Source organism: Oncorhynchus keta, chromosome 34 (genome assembly GCF_023373465.1).
Source record: "Oncorhynchus keta strain PuntledgeMale-10-30-2019 chromosome 34, Oket_V2, whole genome shotgun sequence".
Taxonomy (NCBI): domain Eukaryota; kingdom Metazoa; phylum Chordata; class Actinopteri; order Salmoniformes; family Salmonidae; genus Oncorhynchus; species Oncorhynchus keta.
Window position 1 is genome coordinate 62,982,632 of NC_068454.1, and position 23,826 is coordinate 63,006,457.

Genomic DNA, 23,826 nt, shown 5'->3' on the forward strand with positions numbered 1-23,826 from the left:
GTGGTGGCTGTTTAACAGTCTGATGGCCTTGAGATAGAAGCTGTTTTTCAGTCTCTCGGTCCCAGCTTTGATTCACCTGTACTGACTGATTGTGCATCTGTAGAAGTTTGTGAGTGCTTGAAGGTTGCTTGAGGTTGAAGAGGCGCTGCTGCGCCTTCTTCACGATGCTGTCTGCGTGGGTGGACCAATTCAGTTTGTCTGTGATGTGTACGCCGAGGAACTTAAAACTTACTACCCTCTTCACTACTGTTCCATCGATGTGGATAGGGGGGTGTTCCCTCTGCTGTTTCCTGAAGTCCACAATCATCTCCTTAGTTTTGTTGACGTTGAGTGTGAGGTTATTTTCCTGACAACACACTTCGTTGCAGCCGTACCCAGAACTGCATCCCAAGGGATTAAGGGAAGAAACAGGCAAAGTTGTTTAGCTTAGACCAGCGAAACAATTAGCCACAGCCATTCCTCAGTCTATATGGCTTTGTGGCCACTGTCTGTGCTTCAGTGTATAGTGAAATAGCTGTTCTAGATCGGTCGGTGAGCATGTATGTGTGGGTGCCTGCATTCAGCTGTTGACTGGGTGGAACTCATTGAACAACTAAAAATAAAAGAGGATGGAACTGCTGGTGGAGAACGCCCAACAGCATGTGGAAACAGGTGTCACTACCTGCTTGCAGGCACCTGCCCTGGGGTGGAAGAGATCCAACCAGTTCTCAGAAAAACTAGCTAAATGATGACACCAACACAACGATGTGTGTGACTCTGAGTTCCCTCCTCTCAATGTTTTGCCCTTCCCGGTGTCTCTTAGAGTCGAGGTTGAGAAATCGATAACACTTGTCTACTGCAGATGCAGGACTCTTCACACCTCTATCTCAAAACATTTCCACCAACCATGGCAACAATGCAGTGGTGAACGGTGTAGAGATTGGATCGGGAGAACTAACAGTGGCATTTAAACCAGGCAATGAATGTTTGAGAGTTTAAGTGGTTCTGCTACAAATCTCTGAAATTCTTCCTCCATTTCCAGTCAAATGTTTGAATGCACCTTTCACGGGTGAGTTCCAAATATCTCTAACGGTCGCCCCAGCGCGTGATGTGCATTCAGAATGCAGGTAGTGACACACTGTTCCAAAATGTGATTGTTATGCAACAGGGCAGTTAACCCATGCTGCCCTCAAACCAAGGTAGACTGCCTGCTAATTATCTGTTTCAACTTGTCAATTTCTAATTATTTTCTAAAAGCGTTTATTTTCTAACAATAGTTTGAATTCAGGTGTTTCACCTCATTACGGGGGGGTCTAATACTGATTGGTTAAATGCGTATTCCAGCCAGTGTCTATTCCACAAGTTACCACCGGTTAAATCTATGACGTTAAAATGGCTATTTACTCTGTTCCATCTAAGCGCGCAATCCATTGTCTCATCAGCCCAGGCAGGGAAGTTATAAACTTGATCTTCACTATAAAAAGCATCTAGACATTATCTCACATTTTATTTTAGACTAACATTTATTTTTCAATAGTGGAGATTTGTATAAACCTTGCTGTGTCCCAGACATTTGCAACATTGTTACAATATTCAAATTCGATCTCCAACTGTCCCATAATAATGAACGTTTCGGGAGTCGGGACGAGAGAGAGAGGCAGGCAGTGTTTCTCAGCCAGTCAAAATCATCAATCAACTGGCATCATTTTTATGGATATATACAAAGAAATGTCAATTGAAAAAAGGTAAGCCAAACGAAGTGCAGCTAGCTTGCAGTCATTCCAGCTTCAGTTTGAAGTTATTGTGTTAGCTGTGTTGTTGGCTAGCTCCTCTGAACAACAGTGTCCTAACAAGAGAGCACATTTTCTATGCCAGGCGAAATTGTGTCTCATTAGCTAATTTGTTATGGGTGTATCCAAATAAATGTCACTAGAAAAGAGCTTAAACAATTGCAGCTACTGTTGTTATTCTGTCTGCACTGTTTGACGTGACTGTAAGTTAGCTGTAGTTAGCTAGCTGGCAAGCAGGACATAAGAACGAACAACTGGGTCACGGCCATAGATACAGAACAAAAAGACTGAACGACTGGGTCGCATCTCTGGCAACCGAACCAATGATCGAAGGACCAGCCGGCTTGGGTAGCAACCCTAGATTTGTTTCGGGACAATATGTTTTGGAAGGATGAAATGGAATGAATAAATTCCTAAAAATTAAATTTTTTAAATGAAAATGTGTGAAATGTATGTATGAATGTGATAATGCCCTCAAAGCCTGCGTTTGGATATGTTGGCACGGTTTTCCGGCCCTACACTTCATCTCTGGCTTAACAACATTAGTCATTATAGTTTCTGTATATCATGTTGTCATTTCTGCTTGATAGCGGTCATGAGCAGATGAGCTCCCACAATTTTCAGTATGTTTTTAAAAATAGATAGATTTAGAGTTAGACAAACTTAGATTTTTTGGGATGGCCATATACAGGATGCTACCCTAAACAACATAACCTTCACTCCCAATTGAAACTCCAAACCTACAACCTGATTTTGGATGGAATTACTTGGAATGCTTCCTACATGCAAAGATTATTATTCCCAAACTATACATCAAATGCTCTGGCAAACAAACAGAGACCTGAAAACCCCATCCAACCTGGAGCTGAGTGAGTAATGCTTAGTCTGAAGCAATTTTTGGACTTTCAAAAGCCAAGAAGAAAAATACATTACAATATATATATTACTTAATAAGGACTGAATGCTCAGGCTACCAAGCTTTGCTAGGACAAAGAGATACAGCTTCAATTAGCACTGACATGTGAAGCGAGAGGTGTCGAAGCCGTTGAGCCCAACAAATGGCAGGCTACCCCACCCAGATCCAGAGGCCTTGAAGCCTCCTCCTGCTGTTCAAAGACCACCCACTGGCATTTTCTACAAGAAATCTGCCTCCAGAAATAAAATCTTCTCCCAAGTGGGTGACACCTACTCCCATTGCCTGCTGCACTGCTGCTTGGATTCCACCTGGCGATCTGTTCACCTTCTGACCTGGCCTATCTCTCTCCCAGGCTTTCCCTCGCCTCCAGCACACGTGCACTGTTGGCGAGTGACTCTGAATTTACAATGGCTAGCCCCAAGTTGTTATATATATTTTTTTATTGTGCATATTGATATTTGCCTTATAACTCCTTCATGCTTTGTTAACTGCGAACTTTCTTTACCCAACTGTGGAACAGACTGTTTGTTCCGACTCTCAGGACTCTGACTCTCTATTGCTTACACAGACTATCAGATTATTACCAATCCCACAAGGTTTGACTCCAAACACCCAGAAAAGGCTTCTCTTGATGTTATCCTCACAAATAATCCTGATAGGTTTCAGTCTGGTGTGTTCTGTAATGACCTTAGTGATCACTGTTTTACAGCCTGCGTTCATAATGGCTGCTCAGTGAAACAACCTGTCCTGATTTGTCATAGACACTTTGCTAAAAAAAAGTAATAATAATAATGAGCAAGCGTTCCTTCATGAATTAGCCTCTGTAAAATGTTATAGAATCAGCTTGATCCCCTCTGTCGAAGATGCTTGATATTTTCAGTGGTATTGTTAACAAACATGCCCACATAATGAAAATGAGAATGAAAAACAGGTTCAGCTCCTGGTTTGACCGTGATATTTCAGCGTTACTCCATCTCAAGAATTGCATTTGGCGAAAGGCTCGGCACACACATACTCAGGCTGACTGGCTCTCATTCAGGCAAATGAGAAATAAGTGCACTCTGGCTATACGGAAGGCCAAAGTTAGTTACTTTAAGGATCAGTTCTCTCTCTGTGGGTCTAACACCAAGAAGTTCAGGAAAATGATTAAAGACCTGGAGAATAAAACCTCTCCCTCACAGCTGCCCATGTCCCTTAATGTTGATGATGCGGTTGTTGCTGACCTCTTTAATTACCACTTCATTAAGTCAGGATTCCTATTTGACTCAGCCATGCCTCCTTGCCTGTCCAACATTTCCTCATCTCCCACCCCTTCTAATGCAACTTTCCCCGATGCTTCTTCTATTTTTTTTTCTCCTGCCCCGCTACAAAGTTTCTCCCTGCAGGCAGTCACTGAGTCCGAGGTGCTAGAGGAGCCCCTGAAACTTGACCACAAAAAAACATCTGGGTCAGATGGTACAGACCCTTTCTTCTTTAAGGTTGCTTCCCCTATCATCGCCAAACCTTTCTCCAACCTTTTTAACCTGTCTCTCCTTTCTGGGGATGTTCCCATTGCTTGGAAGGCAGCCACGGTCCGTCCTTTATTTAAAGGGGGAGATCAAGCTGATTCTAACTGTTTTAGGCATATTTATATTTTGCCCTGTTTATCAAGTGTTGCAAAAACTTGTAAATAATCAACTGACTGGCTTTCTTGATGTCTATAGTATTCTCTCTGGTCTCTCTGGTTTCCGCTCAGGTTATGGATGTGTCACTGCAACCTTAAAGGTCCTCAATGATGTCACCATTCTAAGCAATGTTGTGCTGCTTTTTTTGTTGACTTGGACAAAGCTTTTGATACGGTAGACCATTCCATTCTTGTGGGACAGCTAAGGAATATTGGTGTCTCTTTTGGCCTGGTTTGCTAACTACCTCTCTCAAAGAGTGCAGTGTTTGAAGTCAGAAAATCTGCTGTCTCAGCCACAGCCTTTCACCAAGGGAGTACCCCCAAGGCTCAACCCTATGCCCCACGCTCTTCTCAATTTACATCAACAAGATAGCTCAGGCAGTAGGAAGCTCTCATCCATTTATATGCAGATGATACAGTCTTATACTCAGCTGGCCCCTCCCTGGATTTTGTGTTAAATGCTCTCCAACAAAGCTTTCTTAGTGTCCAAGAAGCTTTCTCTACCCTTAACCTTGTTCTGAATACCACCAAAACAATGGTCATGTGGTTTGGTAAGAAGAGTGTCCCTCTCCCCACAGGTGTGATTACTACCTCTGATGGTTTAGAGCTTGAGGTAGTCACCTGATACAAGTACTTGGGAGTATGGCTAGATGGTACACTGTCCTTCTGTCAGCACATCAAAGCTGCAGGCTAAAGTTAAATCTAGACTTGGTTCCTCTATCGTAATCGTTCCTCCTTCACCCCAGCTGCCAAACTAACCCTGATCCAGATGACCAACCTACCCATGCTAGATTACGGAGACGTAATTTATAGATCAGCAGGTAAGGGTGCTCTCGAGCGACTAGATGTTCTTTACCATTCTGCCATCAGATTTGCCACCAATGCTACTTATAGGACACATCGCTGTGCTCTATACTCCTCTGTAAACTGGTAATCTCTGTATACACGTCGCAAGACTCACTGGTTGATGCTTATTTATAAAACCCTCTTAGGCCTCACTCCCCCCTATCTGAGAGAAACTCAGCAAAAAAGGAAACATCCTCTCACTGTCAACTACGTTTATTTTCAGCAAACTCTTGGTGCTAGGGGGCAGTATTTTAATTTTTGGAAGAAAAAAAACGTTCCCGTTTTAAACGGGATATTTTGTAAGGAAAATATGCTAGAATATGCATATAATTGACAGCTTTCGATAGAAAACACTCTAACGTTTCCAAAACTGTAAAGATATTGTCTGTGAGTATAACAGAACTGATGTTGCAGGCGAAAGCCTGGCTATCTACGTGGGAGTCTCGTGAGTGAAAACATCCGAAGTTCATCAAAGGTAAATTATTTACTTTGATTGGTTTTCTGATTTCCGTGACAAGGTTGCCTGCTGCTAGCAGGACATAATGCTATGCTAGGCTATCGATAAACTTACACAAATGCTTGTCTAGCATTGGCTGTAAAGCATATTTCGAAAATCTGAGATGACAGGGTGATTAACCTCTTGCTCCTACCTGGCACGCAGGCGTCCCATCTAGAGCTCTGGAAATGCAAATGCGCTACGCTAAATGCTAATAGTATTAGTTAAAACTCAAACGTTCATTAAAATACACATGCAGGGTATTGAATTAAAGCTACACTCGTTGTGAATCCAGGCAACAAGTCAGATTTTTAAAATGCTTTTCAGCGAAAGCATGAGAAGCTATTATCTGATAGCATGTAACACCCCAAAAGACCCGCAGGGGACGTAAACAAAATAATTAGCATAGTCGTCGCTACACAAACAGCACAAATAAAATATAAAACATTCATTACCTTTGACCATCTTCTTTGTTGGCACTCCTAGATGTCCCATAATCACTATTGGGTCTTTTTTTCCGATTAAATCGGTCCATATATAGCCTAGATATCGATCTATGAAGACTGTGTGATAAACGGAAAAAAATAGTGTTTCATAACGTAACGTCATTTTTTAAAATTCAAAAAGTCGATTAACTTTCTCAAAACACTTAAATACTTTTGTAATGCAACTTTAGGTATTAGTACACGTTAATAAGCGATAAAATTCATCAGGGGGTGATGTCAATTCTATAGGTGTCTGTCTCGAAAAAATGTCTGGAGAGAGCTCGACCAAAACATCCGGTCGGAGACCGGAGGGAATCGATTCCCTTGATTCGGTTAGACCAAGAATCAAAGCTGAATCAAATGACAAGACTCTAGACAACGTGTGGAAGCTGTAGGCACTGCAACCTCGGCCTCATTTAATTCGGTTCACTTTGAACAATTCCTTGAAGTCGCGCATGGATATTTATTTCCATTTTCAGTGATCAGATTTTCCTGCACTTTGATGAAACGCACGTTCTGTTAGTCACAGCCGTGATTTAACCAGTTTTATAAACGTCTGAGTGTTTTCTATCCACACATACTAATCATATGCATATACTATATTCCTGGCCTGAGTAGCAGGGCGCTGAAATGTTGCGTGATTTTTAACAGAATGTTCGAAAAAGTAGAGGGTCGACTTAACAGGTTAACAAAAGGCTAAGCTGTGTCTCAATGTATATCATTTGTGATTTTCATGAATAGGAACATTTTCTAGGAAGATTTATGTCCGTTGCGTTATGCTAATTAGTTTGGGAGTCACTATAGAGGTTAAGGGCTTCTAAGTGAGCATTTCACGGTAAGGTCTACACTTGTTGTATTCGGCGCATGTGACAAAGTTTGATTTGATTTACTGTTTTATTTACATGTTTTTATGTACTGATACCAAATCATGCATTCAGATTCTTGCATTCTTGCACACTTTTTTGAAGGTTGTACTGATTATGATGAGCTAATTGCCAGCTATGTGTGACGCCATGTTTGTTGACATCATACAATGCATTCTGGTTGTCATGTAAACGTCTGTCAGAATAAAGATGTTATAACAAAATGAGGTGAAGGTAAGTAAGTGGACACACACACTTCAACATGCATACTGAAAACAGACCCAACTCATCTTGCCACCTCTTATCCTTATAGTTGACGTGAAAAAACAAACATGAAGGACGTGTACAAAGTACCCATTGTCAGATTACTTTGGACTTTTAGAAAGTGTTTTTTACTCAATTATTTTGATCACTGGTGAGCTCACCAGTGTTGTGAGAAATTTAAACCTCTTTGGTACCAGAGGTGGGACGGTACCGTCCCACCTCGAAAACAGCAAGTGAAATTGCAGGGTGCCAAATTCAAAACTACAGAAATCCCATAATTAAAATTCCTCAAACATACAAGTATTATACAGCTTTTAGAGATAAACTTTTTGTAAATCAAACCACAGTGTCCGATTTCAAAAAGGCTTTACGGCAAAAGCACACCACGTGATTATGTTAGGTCAGCGCCTAGTCACAGAAAACAATACAGCCATTTTCCAGCCAAGGAGAGGGCTCACAAAAGTCAGAAATAGCTATTAAATTAATCACTAACCTTTGATCAACATCAGATGGCACTCACAAGACTTAATTTTACACAATAAATGTGTGTTTTGTACGATAATGTCCCTCTTTATGTCCAAAAACCTCAGTTTTGTTGGTGCGTTTAGTTCAGTAATCCAAAGGCACAATGCGTGCTCATAACATCCAGACGAAAAGTAAAAAAAGTACAATAAAAGTTCCTAGAAACATGTCAAACGATGTTTAAAATCAATCCTCAGGTTGTTTTTGACATAAATAATCAATATTTCAACTGGACAAAACCTTCGTCAATAGAAAAGGAGAAACAAGAAAGACGCGCTCCCGATCAGGCGCTGGACTCATGTCTGGAAATTTCCACTGTCCACTCATTGAAAGTGCTGTATCTCTCTTTTTTCAGAGTAAAAGCCTGAAGCAATGCCTAAAGACTGGCCACATGTAGAAGAAGCCATAGAGATTGTGAACTGGGTCATAAGTCTTTGTATGGTGGATAGGCTTTTAATGGAAAAACAGCCTTTAAAAATAATAGTACTTCCTGGATGGATTTTCCTCAAGTTTTCATCTGCCATGTCAGTTCTGTTATACTCAGACATTATTTTAACAGTTTTGGAAACTTTAGGTTTTCTATCCAAATCTACTAATTATATGCGTATCCCAGCTTCTGGGCCTGAGTAGCAGGCAGTTTAATTTGGGAATGCTTTTCATCCAAAATTCTGCTGCCTCCTACCCTAGTGAAGTTAAATAGTAATTACTATAAACTAAATCATATTATGGTTTGTCAGGCGAGAGTTCGCTAAATATAACCACTTGTGTTAGGTCACTCTTTCCTCATCGGGAAAGGACTAATGTAGCCTACATTTTTATGGTTTGGATGAGAATGTGTTATGTTGTCACTACTTCTGTGAATGTCTGAACATGGCATCCCAAAATAAACTGCTTACATTGAGGACATAACATTGTAAAGACTGTTTGTGCGAAATGTTTCTGTGAAGAAAGTGTGGCCAGCTCAAACGCTGACAGTTGCATCAATCGTAACTGGACGTTCAAAAGAAGTGTTCTAATCACACCGGTTTGAGTGCACGCTGCGGAGATCACTGTAGAATGATCATACCTGTGTGTTGTATGTATCAAAGGGTTATAACTGGAACTTTGAAACGCACACAAGATACAGTAAAAAAAATGTAAGATTGGACTGTGCTTGTTTTTTTATAGGTTCCCCGAGGTCAGTGGGATGAAACACACCGTTTCACCCTCTCTCCTCACCCTTTCTCTCTTGTGTCATTTTCTTTCTCTCCTGGTGTGTTCCTCTCCTCTTTTTTTTTCTTAAAATGGTAATGCTGCGGGAACATGTTGGAGCACCCTGGCCGAGAGTTGACTCTATTCCTAAAAGCTTTCCTTTATGGGCGCTCACGCAGGGTTTCCAAGGCATCGGCCGCCATTTGCCGAGAATCTGGTCTCTGCTAAATAATTTGAGAGGTGGTGAAAAGCTTTTCACCACAACACCCAGGGTCTATGATTATTGTTATTGCGTTGATGAAGTGAAGGATGAATGAAAAACATGTGCACGGTGTTGTCCTCTCTGTGCACTCACCCCCATTTAGGAGAATCCAGATAAGCCATGAGTCTTATTCAGCTGATGCCTATGCAGCTTTCTGCTTGCATTGCCTTGACTAATGCCCAAACCATGACGAATGAAGCTGATGCAATTTTCTGTGGAGTAATATAAACCGCTTGAATCCTTGGATGACTCTTCCTTGTGGGTTCTGGATGGACTTTGCCAAAAGCCAACCATTTTGAGCTCTATCAAGTCTGGTCCCCTGATGTAATTGGGTGGTGGCTTAAAATTCGCACACAAACAAAAAAACAGATTGGAGGGAATAACTAATTTGCATGTAAATACACTCACATGTCTTATACACCCACACACCATCTAAAACATCCTAAGAGAAGCAAAGAATAATTCCAGCATTACAAGAAAACAATCACAGACTAATGTAGAGGGAGGACAGCTTTTGAGGCCTGTTCTATTTGTGATTCATGCCCATTGAGTGTTTCATTCTCTACAAACACACACACACACACACACACACACACACACACACACACACACACACACACACACACACACACACACACACACACACAGAGAGACAGATGAGGCAATGGCCATTGGCGCTGTTGGCGAGAGTACAGTTGAAACTGCTGGCTGTCTGGACCATGCACTGTCAGTGACCCTAATTGATATCCTGTAGACTTTTTCTTCAGATAACACTGGTCTGAATTCCCAGACCTTTCCAGGCCTCAGATCTTGGGAAAAATGCTTTGAGTAAACATTTCACCCTGTGGTTGTTTTCACTGGGTGATGAGTGAGTGAGTGTGTTTGCCGGAATCCTGCTGGGGGTGCGTGCGTCAATTGATTGCCCTGTGTGGACTTCGTGTGTACGCATGCGTGTATGTGTGTATGCCGTCTACCAAATATCTTGAGTAACAAGCAAATGCAATGCGTTTAAAGACCAGGCCCTGAAATATTCCTCCACTCCATGAACTGTTTAAAAGGCAGCCAAACACTTCAAAAGATATCCACTTCGCATGTCAGCCCCAGGTTGGCAGCTCTCTGAAATGATCTCCTCTTGTTCTAACCCTCTCATTACCCTCTTAAAAACCTCTTCAGCACGAGAGCCTTGCGTGTATCACTAATTTCAGCCATTTTTCAATAATTCATGCGGAGGGTTAAGCAGCACTACTGCCGAATATTAATTTCTATGTATTTATTTTCCGTTTGGGCAGTCCATGGGGACGCAGGCTGGTTTGTCATGGAAGGGGCTCTACGTGAGGGCTGATTTGTGCCACATATGCTGTTAAACCTCTGCCTGCTCTCCCATGGCGACGCGGCTCCTGCGACGGTGTGTCACCACTACTGTATTTAAACACTACTCCCCTGCGGGCTTCCCGCACGGCACCATGCCTGAGCTTTTCACCCTCCCTCCCTCCATCTCTCTCTTTTTTATATTCAGCAGTCATTACGAGCGCATAAATAAGTAATGCAGGATCAATCAGAAACAACTTGGCCTGGAGGGAAGCTCAGGGACTGTATAATGGAGTTCTTTGAATAAGGGACCTTTTGTTTTTTGGGGGCCTCATCAGAAAAGGTCCCTGCTTGTCCCACAATGGATCGGGCTCTTAATTGAACGCCTCCTAATGCAAATTGGTCATAATTTATGGATGGTTTGTGAAGGGACTGACAGAAATCCTTTTCTACTGTAAATTGCGCTCGCAGTCTGACTCCAGAATTCAAGAGGCTGTGTTTATCTGACTCATTCACTGCTGCTCTCTGTCGCTCCCTCAGCGACTGTTTTCTTCTCTCCGACTCACTCCTCCAGCCCTTTTCTCTTTATCTCTCTCTTGTTTCCTTTCTCTTCTCCCTCTATCCTCACCTTGGCAGCTGCCCGTTCCCAGCCTCTAAAGTGCTAATTGACTTTTCATTGGTGTGCGCTGTAATTGAGTTTTAATCACCGTTTTACATTATGTTTTGATAATCAAAGCAGCCATGTCAGCCAAGAGAAGGGGCTCTTCACCACGCCGTCATTCACAGAATTTGATGCTTAAAGCACATTGCCGTTTGATTGCATGTTCAACATTAGCGCCTGGTTCCTGAGCCAAAACACCTGCAGACACTGTTTTTACAGGACCAGCTGAAATAATAGGATCCAGCTGAATCCACCAAGAGCTGATTGATATTTATCTGAGATAGGGATAACTTTATAACAGTCATTGGTTCTTGCTCATGGCTCTTATACCAGTGTGGGCCAGGCAATGAAAGCTTCATATAAGCCCATTCGATTCAAAATTAGAACAAGTTAAATTGCAACCACCAAGGGAAGGGATCAACCATCAACAAAAATGTGTGGACTCTCCGATACAGAAGAACATTGTCCTACATATAGAGTGGTTTTCAGCGCCTGTGGGATACGTTTGGATAGAGCGAAAGACGAGACCAACTTGTAGAGTCAAAAGATTCTGCCTCTGAACAGTCAACTGGCATGTAGATGCATGTGTGCCTGGCTAGAATGGAAAATGGGTCCAATCCCTTGACATTTCCCAGCTTTGAAACCTGAACTCTACAGTCTCTTCTCAGATTATACTGCAAGCACCACAGGAGGCACGGATTAGGATGCATGAGCCTCTCTCTCTGTCTCTCTCCTTCTCTCCCCCTCTCTTGTTCTCTCCCTTTCTCCCTCCCTGTTGGCTGAAAGATTGAGTGACGTTTAGCAAGTCTGCAGCCATTGGGAAGGCTTTCGGGGTGGGCCCTCTCTTTTTAGCATGTCCATGACACTCTCCAAACAAATTGTAACACTGAGATGAAACGCGAGCTGGCAGCCTGTGTGTAACCCATTCAACTCCTCAGAGCTTCAACACTTTTTTTCCTTCCTTATGAAACTCATTCCCTGTCTTTTCATATTCTCCCTGTGACATTTAGTTTAGAATATTAAAACATTGTTTTCAGTGTGGGGGAATTGCTGCACTCCCTCTGTAGGGAGGGTTGGGAACATACTCCTGAGTCATTGCTTTGACAGGCTTCAAAGTTTGTAAAAAAAAGTTTAAAAAAAAGGTTGTCCCCACCCAAGCATTAACCACCATGACAGCTAAATTGCCCCAAATCATTGCTATGAGTCAGTCAGTCTTTTCACCTCTGCTAAGGAATGTTCCATTTTTCAATCTTTTTGGTGCCTGTTTGATTAATTTGGTGGGAATTTAGAGAGAGGCAATTATTATTTCAAGTAATTTTTTTGCATTGCTTAATTATTTAAAGAGCACCCCAAGCCACTCTTTTGATACTGTATCACTAGACATTACTCAGGAAAAGTAGAGCTATTTCAAAGCAATGTCAAGGACAGAACCAGGAAATGAACGCAAATAGCCTACATATCCATGGACTGTGTGGTATTTTGTCATGTATCCTCCGTGACATTGCGAGTTTGGCTAGTTCATTCGCTGCATGTCAGCCCTTCGTGTTCCCCATCCATTAACGATGCTCCCTTTATCTTTGCCTCTGCCCTTCTGACGGTATGAAACCAGCCCGGTAACGAGGCCTGCCATTTAAAAGGCTGCTGCCGGCTGCATTCTTCAAGTGTCGCCTCTCATTACAAACCACTCTGATATTTGTTTCTTCTCTCCTCCTACCTTCTTCCATGGTCTGTTTTAAGCACGGTCTGGTCTGCAGGACACCTTATCAGAACCTCCACTTTTAAGTTCAATGCAACAGGACATGTTTTGGTAAGGAGAGAATATTGTACATCAGAAAGGGAAGGACGTATAAAAGTGCTACTGCTGTCCATTCTTACATTCTTTCCCCTTTTCCCCACTTTTTTGGGGGGCTAGATCTTTCTTTTTTCCACACAATTGCACAGATTGTAATCTCATTCTGGTAAAAAGCCTAACTTGAAATGAAGCCATACATGAGAGTAAACAGCGGAACGGAGAGGGAGAAAGGGAGCGCTGAAAGAGCGAGGCGGAGGGAAAGGCGGGGATGGGGAGCATGAATTGCCGAGGGAAAGGTAAATAAACACGGACATCAATCAGTTCACAGAAGTCAATCTAACTCGCCGCCATCCCTGTTTTCCTCACAAGGATGTGACATTTAAGAGAGCGATGTCCTGTTTCTTTAAGGCCTAATTAAACATTCCACTCTGTACCAAGAGACTGGGGCACCTAGCCTGCAAGTCCTTCCCCTGTAGTTGTCCATTTCCCCTAAAAAAAGCATTCGGGCAACTTCCTGAAAGTACTAACCTCAACTGGCATTCCCTGAATGGCATTAGAAGGGCGATTCTGGTGCCCTCTAGCTGTTTGTGTGTGAAGACCCTTAGCGTGTTTGGCAGTGCCCTCCCGTGTACCCCATTGTGGTCAGTCTATTTTCCAGCAGCGTCAAGCAGTAGTAACTATGGTGACTGTGCTCTGAACAGCTAGAGGTTTCAGAGCCCCCAGGGAGTACCACTGAGCGATCTGAATCTGGGCGCCTAGCAGCCCTTGTTACCTTGCAAGGATGTTTTTAAAGGGTTATAGAGATGTAAGAAAAAGCATCTACTGACGTCAATAGAAAATACATTTTCATCTCATATTTGCTAGTCTGGACAAAGAATACTGTCTGCATATTTGCTAGTCCAGAACACTGTCTGCACTGACAAAAGTGCACAATCCAGGGAAAATTAGCAGTGTGGTAACACGTTAATCCTTCTGTGCTATGCTAATTGTCTGCCTGTGTTGTCAGAAGTGAGAGTGTATACATATCTAACCTGCTCACTTCCAAAGCGACACAATAATTATACATACAATGAGATCACCAATAGGTTAAACAAAATGAAAAGATGCTCTACCCTCTCCCAACTGTCCTTATATCCCTTAGGCATTAATTTTGCAATAACACAGGAGGGATATGGGAAGCTTTAGCCTGAGAGGTCACTCACGCAGGGTTTGAATTCTGTGCCCGCAACAAAGCCATATTCCCTGTCCTCAGGGCTTGATTCAAAATGCTCTGCTTGGGTTATATGGGACAAATAGGTGGCCTCCCTGTGACTGCATGTGCTGTTTTCTGCCTCGACTAGCACCTGTCTGCTTATCAGTGGGGCAGGCAGGTATTGAGCTTCTGCAGATGACAGAATTGCCGGGTTCCATCTCTGAGCCTTGAACAAAAGAATGAGACTGGTAGGGAGGTTGAAAAGATGGATGTCACACAGAGGCTGAAAGTAGGACAGCTCTCAGAAGGACAGCGGAGTGACAGCGCCAGGGCAGGGATGATACCAAATGCCAGACGGTTCTTTCTTAATTCGTGGGGAATACTGACCTGAGCACACCTGCACAGACATGTTTATTCATCGGTCTCCTGCGCTCTGGGGTGTTGTCTGCCATGTTTTTTTGTTTTGATAAAGAATTAGTAGAAGTGTTTCTGATGTGGTGCACCTTGAGTAAAAATCTCATCCCTCAAGTTCAGCTGTGCATCCACTTCTAATACAACCTTTCCTCTTGATGGGGCGGCAGGGTAGCCTAGTGGTTAGTGTTGGACTAGTAACCGAAAGTAACTGACAAGGTACAAATCTGTCGTTCTGCCCCTGAACAGGCAGTTAACCCACTGTTCCTAGGCCGTCATTGAAAATAAGAATTTGTTCTTAACTGACTTGCCTAGTTAAATAAAGGTCAAATAAAAAAAAATAGCAGATCCTGAAATCATTGTTTTCATATCTAGAACTGTGGATGAACTCCTATATATAGCGTTTCTGTCTGCTCAGGTCTCTGGACAGTCTCTAGTGATCAATTCCTCAGCCCATCTGTTGGCCAAGCTTACTCACAGGGCAGCGCAGTTGGGAGACGGACCCTCACGGCAGGAGTCTTCAATAAACCAATCCCTCCCTCCACCTCATCCTCCCACACTCCCCGGGCCTGGCCAAAGTTAATGAGAAGATGCGAGCCCCTTGAAACCCTCCCCCTCATCCCCAGCACCTTATCACCGCCACTGCTTTTCTCTCTTGACTGCTTGACTCATGGCTGTAAAGGTAGTAGTGGCTGGTTAGCCACCTCCCAGCCTTCTTTAGTTTCACCTCGTTCCTGCTGTTTACTCTGAAGGAGTGGTAAGGAGTGGTAACTGGCTGCAGGGGGTTGTATGGGGAGAGAACGGTGTGGATCAGTTGTTTTCACCTAGAGAAATGGATTTGCAGTGATGGATTGCATCAGTTGAGCCCTACAGGACGCTGCCTGTAGCTGAATCATAGCTTTAAACAAATTACGTGGGCATAGCGGAGCCGTTGTGCTCCGTGCCCAAACTCCAAGACCTGGTTCGTCGAGTGCACTGCCAGGGCATGCATGCCAATTACCCCTGCTGACTTGCCAAGAACAATGAAAGAGAGAGAGAAAAAATAGAGGTATTTTCTCACTTGCTGAGACAAACACATTTCTAAAGCACCATTTCTATTCACTACATGAGTCAAAAGAAACAGTCACGCAATGTAATGACGTTTCAAATGACCATGTTTTTTAATGGTAGGTTATGGACTGCACCCATAGGCTTTGTTTCTTTCACATGTGGCTTGGCCTAACTGCATAAGGCTGGCAGTGTATGGTCTGTGTTATCCGGGATTCTTGGGATGTCACCCCCCCCCCCATTGAAGTGAAAATGGTTTAGGGTAGGGGTTACAGTTAGGATTTAGGGTAAGGACTTCCCAAATATCCAAGATGGCACTGACCAGCAGTTTACCCTCAGAGTTGGAGATGAGACTTTCCTCTTTTGTGGCTGGTAGGGTTTTCCTTACCTCACTCTGGATAGCAGGATTCACTGTAGTGTGTGATCACACCATATTACCCTCTATCTGCCGCTGAGTATTTGGATCAGGATTCACTTGCAATTGTGGCAGTCTATTTGGGGAGGGTGACATTTCTGTGTATAGTGTGGCGGTGGTTAAAAGTGGCAGAGTTATTGGCCGATGTTGGGGGGAATGTTCCTTACAGTCTGGGTGGTACTAAGGGATGAATAGGTCTCTATTACAATGACCCCTCATCACAACCCCTGGGCGGTGTAGGCCTGTCTTCATATAGATTGTAGGGACTGCCATAGGAATACATAGAGAGCACAGGATCTGAGTAATCATTTGTTGTTTGTATTGTCTCATCTTTTACTGGACCCAGAAAAATGCATACACTCTGTCTTAAGGGAGGTTGAGTGGCAGTAAATAACAAGGGTAAACTCCTTTGATAGCCCCGCCAACCCCTCCCCAACCCGAGCAGGGAGGTTGAGTGGCAGTACATAACAAGGGTAAACTCCTTTTGATAGCCCCGCCAACCCCTCCCCAACCCGAGCAGGGAGGTTGAGTGGCAGTACATAACAAGGGTAAACTCCTTTTGATAGCCCCGCCAACCCCTCCCCAACCCGAGCAGGGAGGTTGAGTGGCAGTAAATAACAAGGGTAAACTCCTTTTGATAGCCCCGCCAACTCCTCCCCAACCCGAGCAGGGAGGTTGAGTGGCAGTAAATAACAAGGGTAAACTCCTTTGATAGCCCCGCCAACTCCTCCCCAACCCGAGCAGGGAGGTTGAGTGGCAGTAAATAACAAGGGTAAACTCCTTTTGATAGCCCCGCCAACCCCTCCCCAACCCGAGCAGGGAGGTTGAGTGGCAGTAAATAACAAGGGTAAACTCCTTTGATAGCCCCGCCAACTCCTCCCCAACCCGAGCAGGGAGGTTGAGTGGCAGTAAATAACAAGGGTAAACTCCTTTTGATAGCCCCGCCAACCCCTCCCCAACCCGAGCAGGGAGGTTGAGTGGCAGTAAATAACAAGGGTAAACTCCTTTGATAGCCCCGCCAACCCCTCCCCAACCCGAGCAGGGAGGTTGAGTGGCAGTAAATAACAAGGGTAAACTCCTTTGATAGCCCCGCCAACCCCTCCCCAACCCGAGCAGGGAGGTTGAGTGGCAGTAAATAACAAGGGTAAACTCCTTTGATAGCCCCGCCAACCCCTCCCCAACCCGAGCAGGGAGGTTGAGTGGCAGTAAATAACAAGGGTAAACTCCTTTGATAGCCCCGCCAACTCCTCCCCAACCCGAGCAGGGAGGTTGAGTGGCAGTAAATAACAAGGGTAAACTCCTTTTGATAGCCCCGCCAACCCCTCCCCAACCCGAGCAGGGAGGTTGAGTGGCAGTAAATAACAAGGGTAAACTCCTTTGATAGCCCCGCCAACTCCTCCCCAACCCGAGCAGGGAGGTTGAGTGGCAGTACATAACAAGGGTAAACTCCTTTGATAGCCCCGCCAACCCCTCCCCAACCCGAGCAGGGAGGTTGAGTGGCAGTAAATAACAAGGGTAAACTCCTTTTGATAGCCCCGCCAACCCCTCCCCAACCCGAGCAGGGAGGTTGAGTGGCAGTACATAACAAGGGTAAACTCCTTTGATAGCCCCGCCAACCCCTCCCCAACCCGAGCAGGGAGGTTGAGTGGCAGTACATAACAAGGGTAAACTCCTTTGATAGCCCCGCCAACCCCTCCCCAACCCGAGCAGGGAGGTTGAGTGGCAGTACATAACAAGGGTAAACTCCTTTTGATAGCCCCGCCAACCCCTCCCCAACCCGAGCAGGGAGGTTGAGTGGCAGTACATAACAAGGGTAAACTCCTTTGATAGCCCCGCCAACCCCTCCCCAACCCGAGCAGGGAGGTTGAGTGGCAGTAAATAACAAGGGTAAACTCCTTTGATAGCCCCGCCAACTCCTCCCCAACCCGAGCAGGGAGGTTGAGTGGCAGTAAATAACAAGGGTAAACTCCTTTGATAGCCCCGCCAACCCCTCCCCAACCCGAGCAGGGAGGTTGAGTGGCAGTAAATAACAAGGGTAAACTCCTTTGATAGCCCCGCCAACCCCTCCCCAACCCGAGCAGGGAGGTTGAGTGGCAGTACATAACAAGGGTAAACTCCTTTGATAGCCCCGCCAACCCCTCCCCAACCCGAGCAGGGAGGTTGAGTGGCAGTACATAACAAGGGTAAACTCCTTTGATAGCCCCGCCAACTCCTCCCCAACCCGAGCAGGGAGGTTGAGTGGCAGTAAATAACAAGGGTAAACTCCTTTGATAGCCCCGCCAACCCCTCCCCAACCCGAGCAGGGAGGTTGAGTGGCAGTAAATAACAAGGGTAAACTCCTTTGATAGCCCCGCCAACCCCTCCCCAACCCGAGCAGGGAGGTTGAGTGGCAGTACATAACAAGGGTAAACTCCTTTTGATAGCCCCGCCAACCCCTCCCCAACCCGAGCAGGGAGGTTGAGTGGCAGTAAATAACAAGGGTAAACTCCTTTTGATAGCCCCGCCAACCCCTCCCCAACCCGAGCAGGGAGGTTGAGTGGCAGTAAATAACAAGGGTAAACTCCTTTGATAGCCCCGCCAACCCCTCCCCAACCCGAGCAGGGAGGTTGAGTGGCAGTACATAACAAGGGTAAACTCCTTTTGATAGCCCCGCCAACCCCTCCCCAACCCGAGCAGGGAGGTTGAGTGGCAGTACATAACAAGGGTAAACTCCTTTTCTTTTGATAGCCCCGCCAACCCCTCCCCAACCCGAGCAGGGAGGTTGAGTGGCAGTACATAACAGGGGTAAACTCCTTTTGATAGCCCCGCCAACCCCTCCCCAACCCGAGCAGGGAGGTTGAGGCAGGGCTGCACGACCCGAGCCCTTGCTTTTGGGTCTGGCGTGAATTAAGACGAATGGAGCCATCCGACTGTCAGATGATGAATTGCAGTCTGCGGGAGAGCCTCTCCTTTATGTAAAAGAGGTGCTCGCAGACATGACACTTTCATCAATCAGACGGGGCCCACTGTAATTTCATTACAACGGCAGAAAGAGGAGCCAGTGTGCCGATGCAGCAGACAGACTCCTTGACAGACCACTGTTTCCCTTTTGCTGTTTAGGGACTTAACCCTCTCTGGGACTATGGCTGTGACTGGGGATGAGACTTTCAGTTTATTTGGAGGCAAAAGCTATTTGTCCCACTATCTCAGTAAGGTTATACATTGTTGCAAAGTTAAAATGTCCACCCACAATTCAGTTGTATTGCTCCTACAGCAGTATCTCAGTCTCAATTAAAGTGACACTTGGGTCTCACATTCACACCTTCCACAAAGCCCAGTACAGCTCCCTGACAGTGGCCCCCCATGCTTAGTCAACCCATCACAAGCTCCGGAGATGAGTTTGGCACAGAGCGCTGCCCCAAATGGAATTCCTGTGCGTTCCGGATGCGTTACATTGGGACTATATTGAAATGGCAGCAGAGGAGGTGGAACGAGCCGTGAGTGAACAGCGGAACAAGGCTAGTGTAATCTCCAGGTGAGGGAGCACAAAATGTAGAGAGAGAGAGAAGGAGAGTGTGATTCCTCCCACCTAGTTTTCTCTCCCTCTACTACGCTTTCCAATTTCCTCTTTTTATACTGTTTCTCTCTCTCTCTCTCTCTCCCTACGTGGGGTCATTCAGTCGCGGCGGCGCTCACAGCTGGGGATGCGGCGGCGCTCACAGCTGGGGATGCGGCGGCGCTCACAGCTGGGGATGCGGAGAACTCCAGCTGTTTTGGCAGATAAGCCGCTGCCTGCCCGCCTGGCTTCCTGCCTCTCGAACGGGACTCGCACTGTCACCGTTATTCATGCGGGACGGGCAGGTATCTACTGCGATGGGGCCCCCGTCGCCAACCATCGCCTAATCCCCTGTCTCAGAGAGAGATGGCGAGAGTCCAAATCAACAGAACAGCTCCTTCTGCTACACAGATAGTGACGGTAATGGAAATAATGAACTGTAAATAGAAAACCCTTGTCCACATGGCTGAAGATCCTATGCATCACAGCGATGGTATGTTCGACGTAGCTTATGTTGCTAAGATGGTCTTTAAACAATAGGAGAGAACCTTCTGGATGATAATAATTCTGTCATTTATTTGGACTTGCTAGTACAAGTGTTGCTGTAAACTGTCAAACCAAAAGCTTGTTGCCGAAAAGCCTGTTGCCAAAACTTTTCCAAAAGTTTGGCGCTGAGAAAGGGTGATGCTGAAACGCTGTAGTTCTATAATTTTCACATTCTGTCCTATTGTTCATTTTTTTCCCTTGTATGTTTTTATAAAGATTCAGTATCTCATAGACCAGATAGTGGCTTGCAAGTTCACACTGTCATAATATGGAATGTTGACATTCACCCCATAAATGAATGATGTGTGTTCCTATGGCAATCACAGGGACATATGAGGACTCAAACAGTGTACACTGCATTCAGACATTGTCTCTCAGACCCCCTTGTGTATGGAGCCTTTCAGCTCCATTTATTACAGTTAATTGATTTGTTATTCCACTAATTATTGCGATATATCTCATTGTCACCCATGATGATTTTATCAACTCTGAAAGGAGTGACAGCTGACAGTACTGAGACATACAGTCCCATAAGCGCTCGCAGCCCAACGTCCCTGACGTACCCTGATGTGAATGGAGAATTGGGGTTAGCAGCTCCATCCAACTGGAAGGTGGCGAGTTTACAGCCGAGGGCAGAGGCCTTAGATTATAGTTCTGTATCTGGAGCAGGGAACTGATTGCCTGATGAAAGCCCATGCAAAAGGTCAATAAACAGCGGCCCAGTTATTGTGTGGCAGATTGGAAAGGAAATAGTTTTGCTGTGCTGGGAGGTGTGGTCTGTGTGTGCAGCCTTGTGCCTGGATCTTTCCGCTGTGGGTTTCTCTTGGCAGCGAGTCTTCCAGCTGACCTGTCAGTGTTAGTCAGTCTGTGGGACTGTGAAATGGCCCACCACGGGGCCCCACAACCTCTTTAGCTTTCTCCTGTTATTTTGTCTTTAGCTTGCTCCCTCTCTTGCGCTCTGGTTTCTCTGTCCCCCTTTCTCTTCACGGGAGGTTTAGTGTTTCCTGTTGGGATCCCGTTTGCCTGGCTTGAATACGAATCAGTCGAAAGAGAGACACACATTTTTCATAAAGCGCTGGGAGCACGCCAAGAATCGGAACAGGCTATCTCAACAGACCATCTTGCTTTCAGTTTTTTTGGGCTGTGTCTGCTGTTGAAGTATCAGGTACGGGGTGAGTTTGCCAAGTCGCTTCACTCTTTGTATGTGGGTTAGTTTGTGTTAGAGGAGTACAGTCCTGCTGCAGATATGTTCCTCCATGTGCAATACAGCCACCTTTCGTGTACAGTATTCTATGCCCGTGTGTTTGTATGTATGATCATTTTGAGTGGGTGTGTGTTTGTGCAGTGCTGGCCAGCGGGACTGCAGTATTTTTCCTCTGGTGGAGCGATGGAAAGAGGCTGGTCCTTCTGGCACTCACATCAGTGGGGCCGACATTGGCAGCCCCAAACCCTGAGGACCATTAGCACACCAGAGTAGTCCTGTAGAGGGCCTGCCTGGCGGCCCGTGTCCCACTGGTTTCCATGAGTCTCCTTCCAAAACACTGGCTCGTGCCAGGCCACGACATGTCAGTGTGTATGGGCACCCTTTCCCCCTGGCCCTCACTGCATCCATTCATCCAAACAGCATGTTGACCTACGGTAGTGCGGTCATTAATGTGCACCCTCCAATGGTTCAAGGGTCAGGTTTTTTTGTATTTTCTGGAACATTTCATGAGTAATGGTTTATAGTAACTCAGTGGCTGTCAAAAATGAATGTATTATCTAGTAAAAAAAATCTGTAATCTATGTTTTGCTCAGCCATTGAAACATGAGGCATCTCCATATCCAGGGCTGGGGAATTGTACTTTTTGTGAAATGTTAGAATTACATTGGAAACATGCTCCTTTTCCAACCGGATGTGTAACAATTTGTGTTGATTTGATTTTGTGTAGGAATTTCACTGCTCAGCAAGTCTTCTCCTTTCTTTTAACTGTTTCTCTACTGGGTGAGAGGTTCGCTTGCCTGCGTTAATTAACCAAGCTCAGTAAAGAGACATTTTGTTTTTCTGAATTTCAGCATGTGTTTTCTCTTTGTTTGAGCAGCTGCTTTTGTTGAGGGAAAAATCTCTGGTTTATTGTTCAAATATATATGAGTCCGTTATGGGGAGAGAAGCATGAGCTAATTCTAACCTGCTGCCAGAACCGCAAGTCTGTCTGATATAGTAACTGTTAAATTAGCAGTACATTAAGCACCAATGGATGTTTGAAGGGATGAAGAGTACGAAGTAGCCTAATAAGCTTTTGGGACTGTAGATGAAGTAACACACACCCTTTGGTTTAGTAGAACTTCCCTTTCTAAAAGTATTTTAAAAGACAAATAGGTTGAGTAAATACTGAGAAAGTCCATACTAGTTATTCCTGTTTGACCTTTTTTAAAGTAATGTTTTATTCACAAGGTGAATGCAGTTAGAAGTAAGAATCACTTAAGCAATGAATATACAAAAAAGCTAGTCTGAAAAATGCTCTGTCATGCATATGAAATGCTTAAGAGAAGCGGAGTTTAAAAGTATAGCGTTAACCTGAGGTATGAGGACGTTTTGTGTTACCTAGAGGTTGAAAATGCTGAAAAGCTCAACCTGTAAATGTTTATCTGAACCGTAATACCAACACATCACACGCATTTCATTCTACATACATTTAAAGACATTTCTTTAGTTATGGCAGACTGCCTACATCACGAGGAAACAACTTTTCAGTTTGTCTGAATTTGAGGTTTTGTTTTGGAGTGAGGTTGACACCATGTTGTTACAGAGTGCTCCCCCACAGGAAATGTCATAGTATGCTGTGTCTTCTCAAGTCATGTAGTAGAGTGATGAACCTAAGAGGGCTTGAAGCAAAACCAGAAAATCGACCACTTCTAGCCAGAACCAACCACCATAATTACAAGCAAATGCTCTCTTCCGTTTGATGTATGACTTTAGAGAAGTTGGTTGGATACCGCCCTATAGCGATAATTGTGCGGTGAGCTTACTGGTGTAAACTGGCTGTAGTGAGTCACCCAATTGGGGACGAGGTCATTTTTGTTGCTCATGGTGAGTTCGTTCCACCCGATATAAAGGGCTGTTAAATCCTCCGATATAAAACACCCCATCTATTGTCATTGTTATTACCAGGTTGCTGGCTTTGAGATTGGAGGCAAAGCGGGACCTTTTCCTTGAGGAACATTTGACATGTTCCCCTTATAATCATCACCTGCGTGGAAGTAATCAAATCAAATGTTATTCGTCACATGCACCAAATACAACAGGACTTTTCAGTGAAATGTTTACTTTCAAGCCCTTAAACAACAATGCTTTAAGAAGTTTTAAGAAAAACAAGTGTTAAGTAAACAATTTAAAATAAAAGTAATAAATCATTAAAGAGCAGCAGTAAAATGACAATAGCTAGGCTGTACACGGGGGGTGCCGGTACAGAGTTGATGTGCGGGGAACAGGTTAGTCGAGGTAATATGTACATGTAGGTAGAGTTAAAGTGACTATGCATTGATAATAAACAGAGTAGCAGCAGTGTAAAAGAAGGGTCTGGGTAGCCCTTTGATTAGCTGTTCAGGAGTCTTATGGCTTTGGGGGTAGAAGCTGTTAAGAAGCCAATCTACACGTGTAGT

The 23,826-nt window shown here is 44.6% G+C and overlaps 1 protein-coding gene across 9 annotated transcripts in view; it reads left to right on the forward strand.

The window, feature by feature from the left end:
- LOC118367503 (semaphorin-6D-like) overlaps nucleotides 1-23,826 on the forward strand; it is a 166,555-nt gene that overhangs the window by 44,465 nt on the left and 98,264 nt on the right. The window contains exon 1 of one of the 9 annotated variants that reach the window (XM_035751039.2): nucleotides 21,005-21,356. The exons of the other annotated variants lie outside the window; for them this stretch is intronic. The gene's annotated coding sequence lies outside the window, so the exon portion shown is untranslated. Of the gene's footprint in view, nucleotides 1-21,004; nucleotides 21,357-23,826 lie in introns of those variants that run through there. 9 annotated transcript variants of the gene reach the window in all.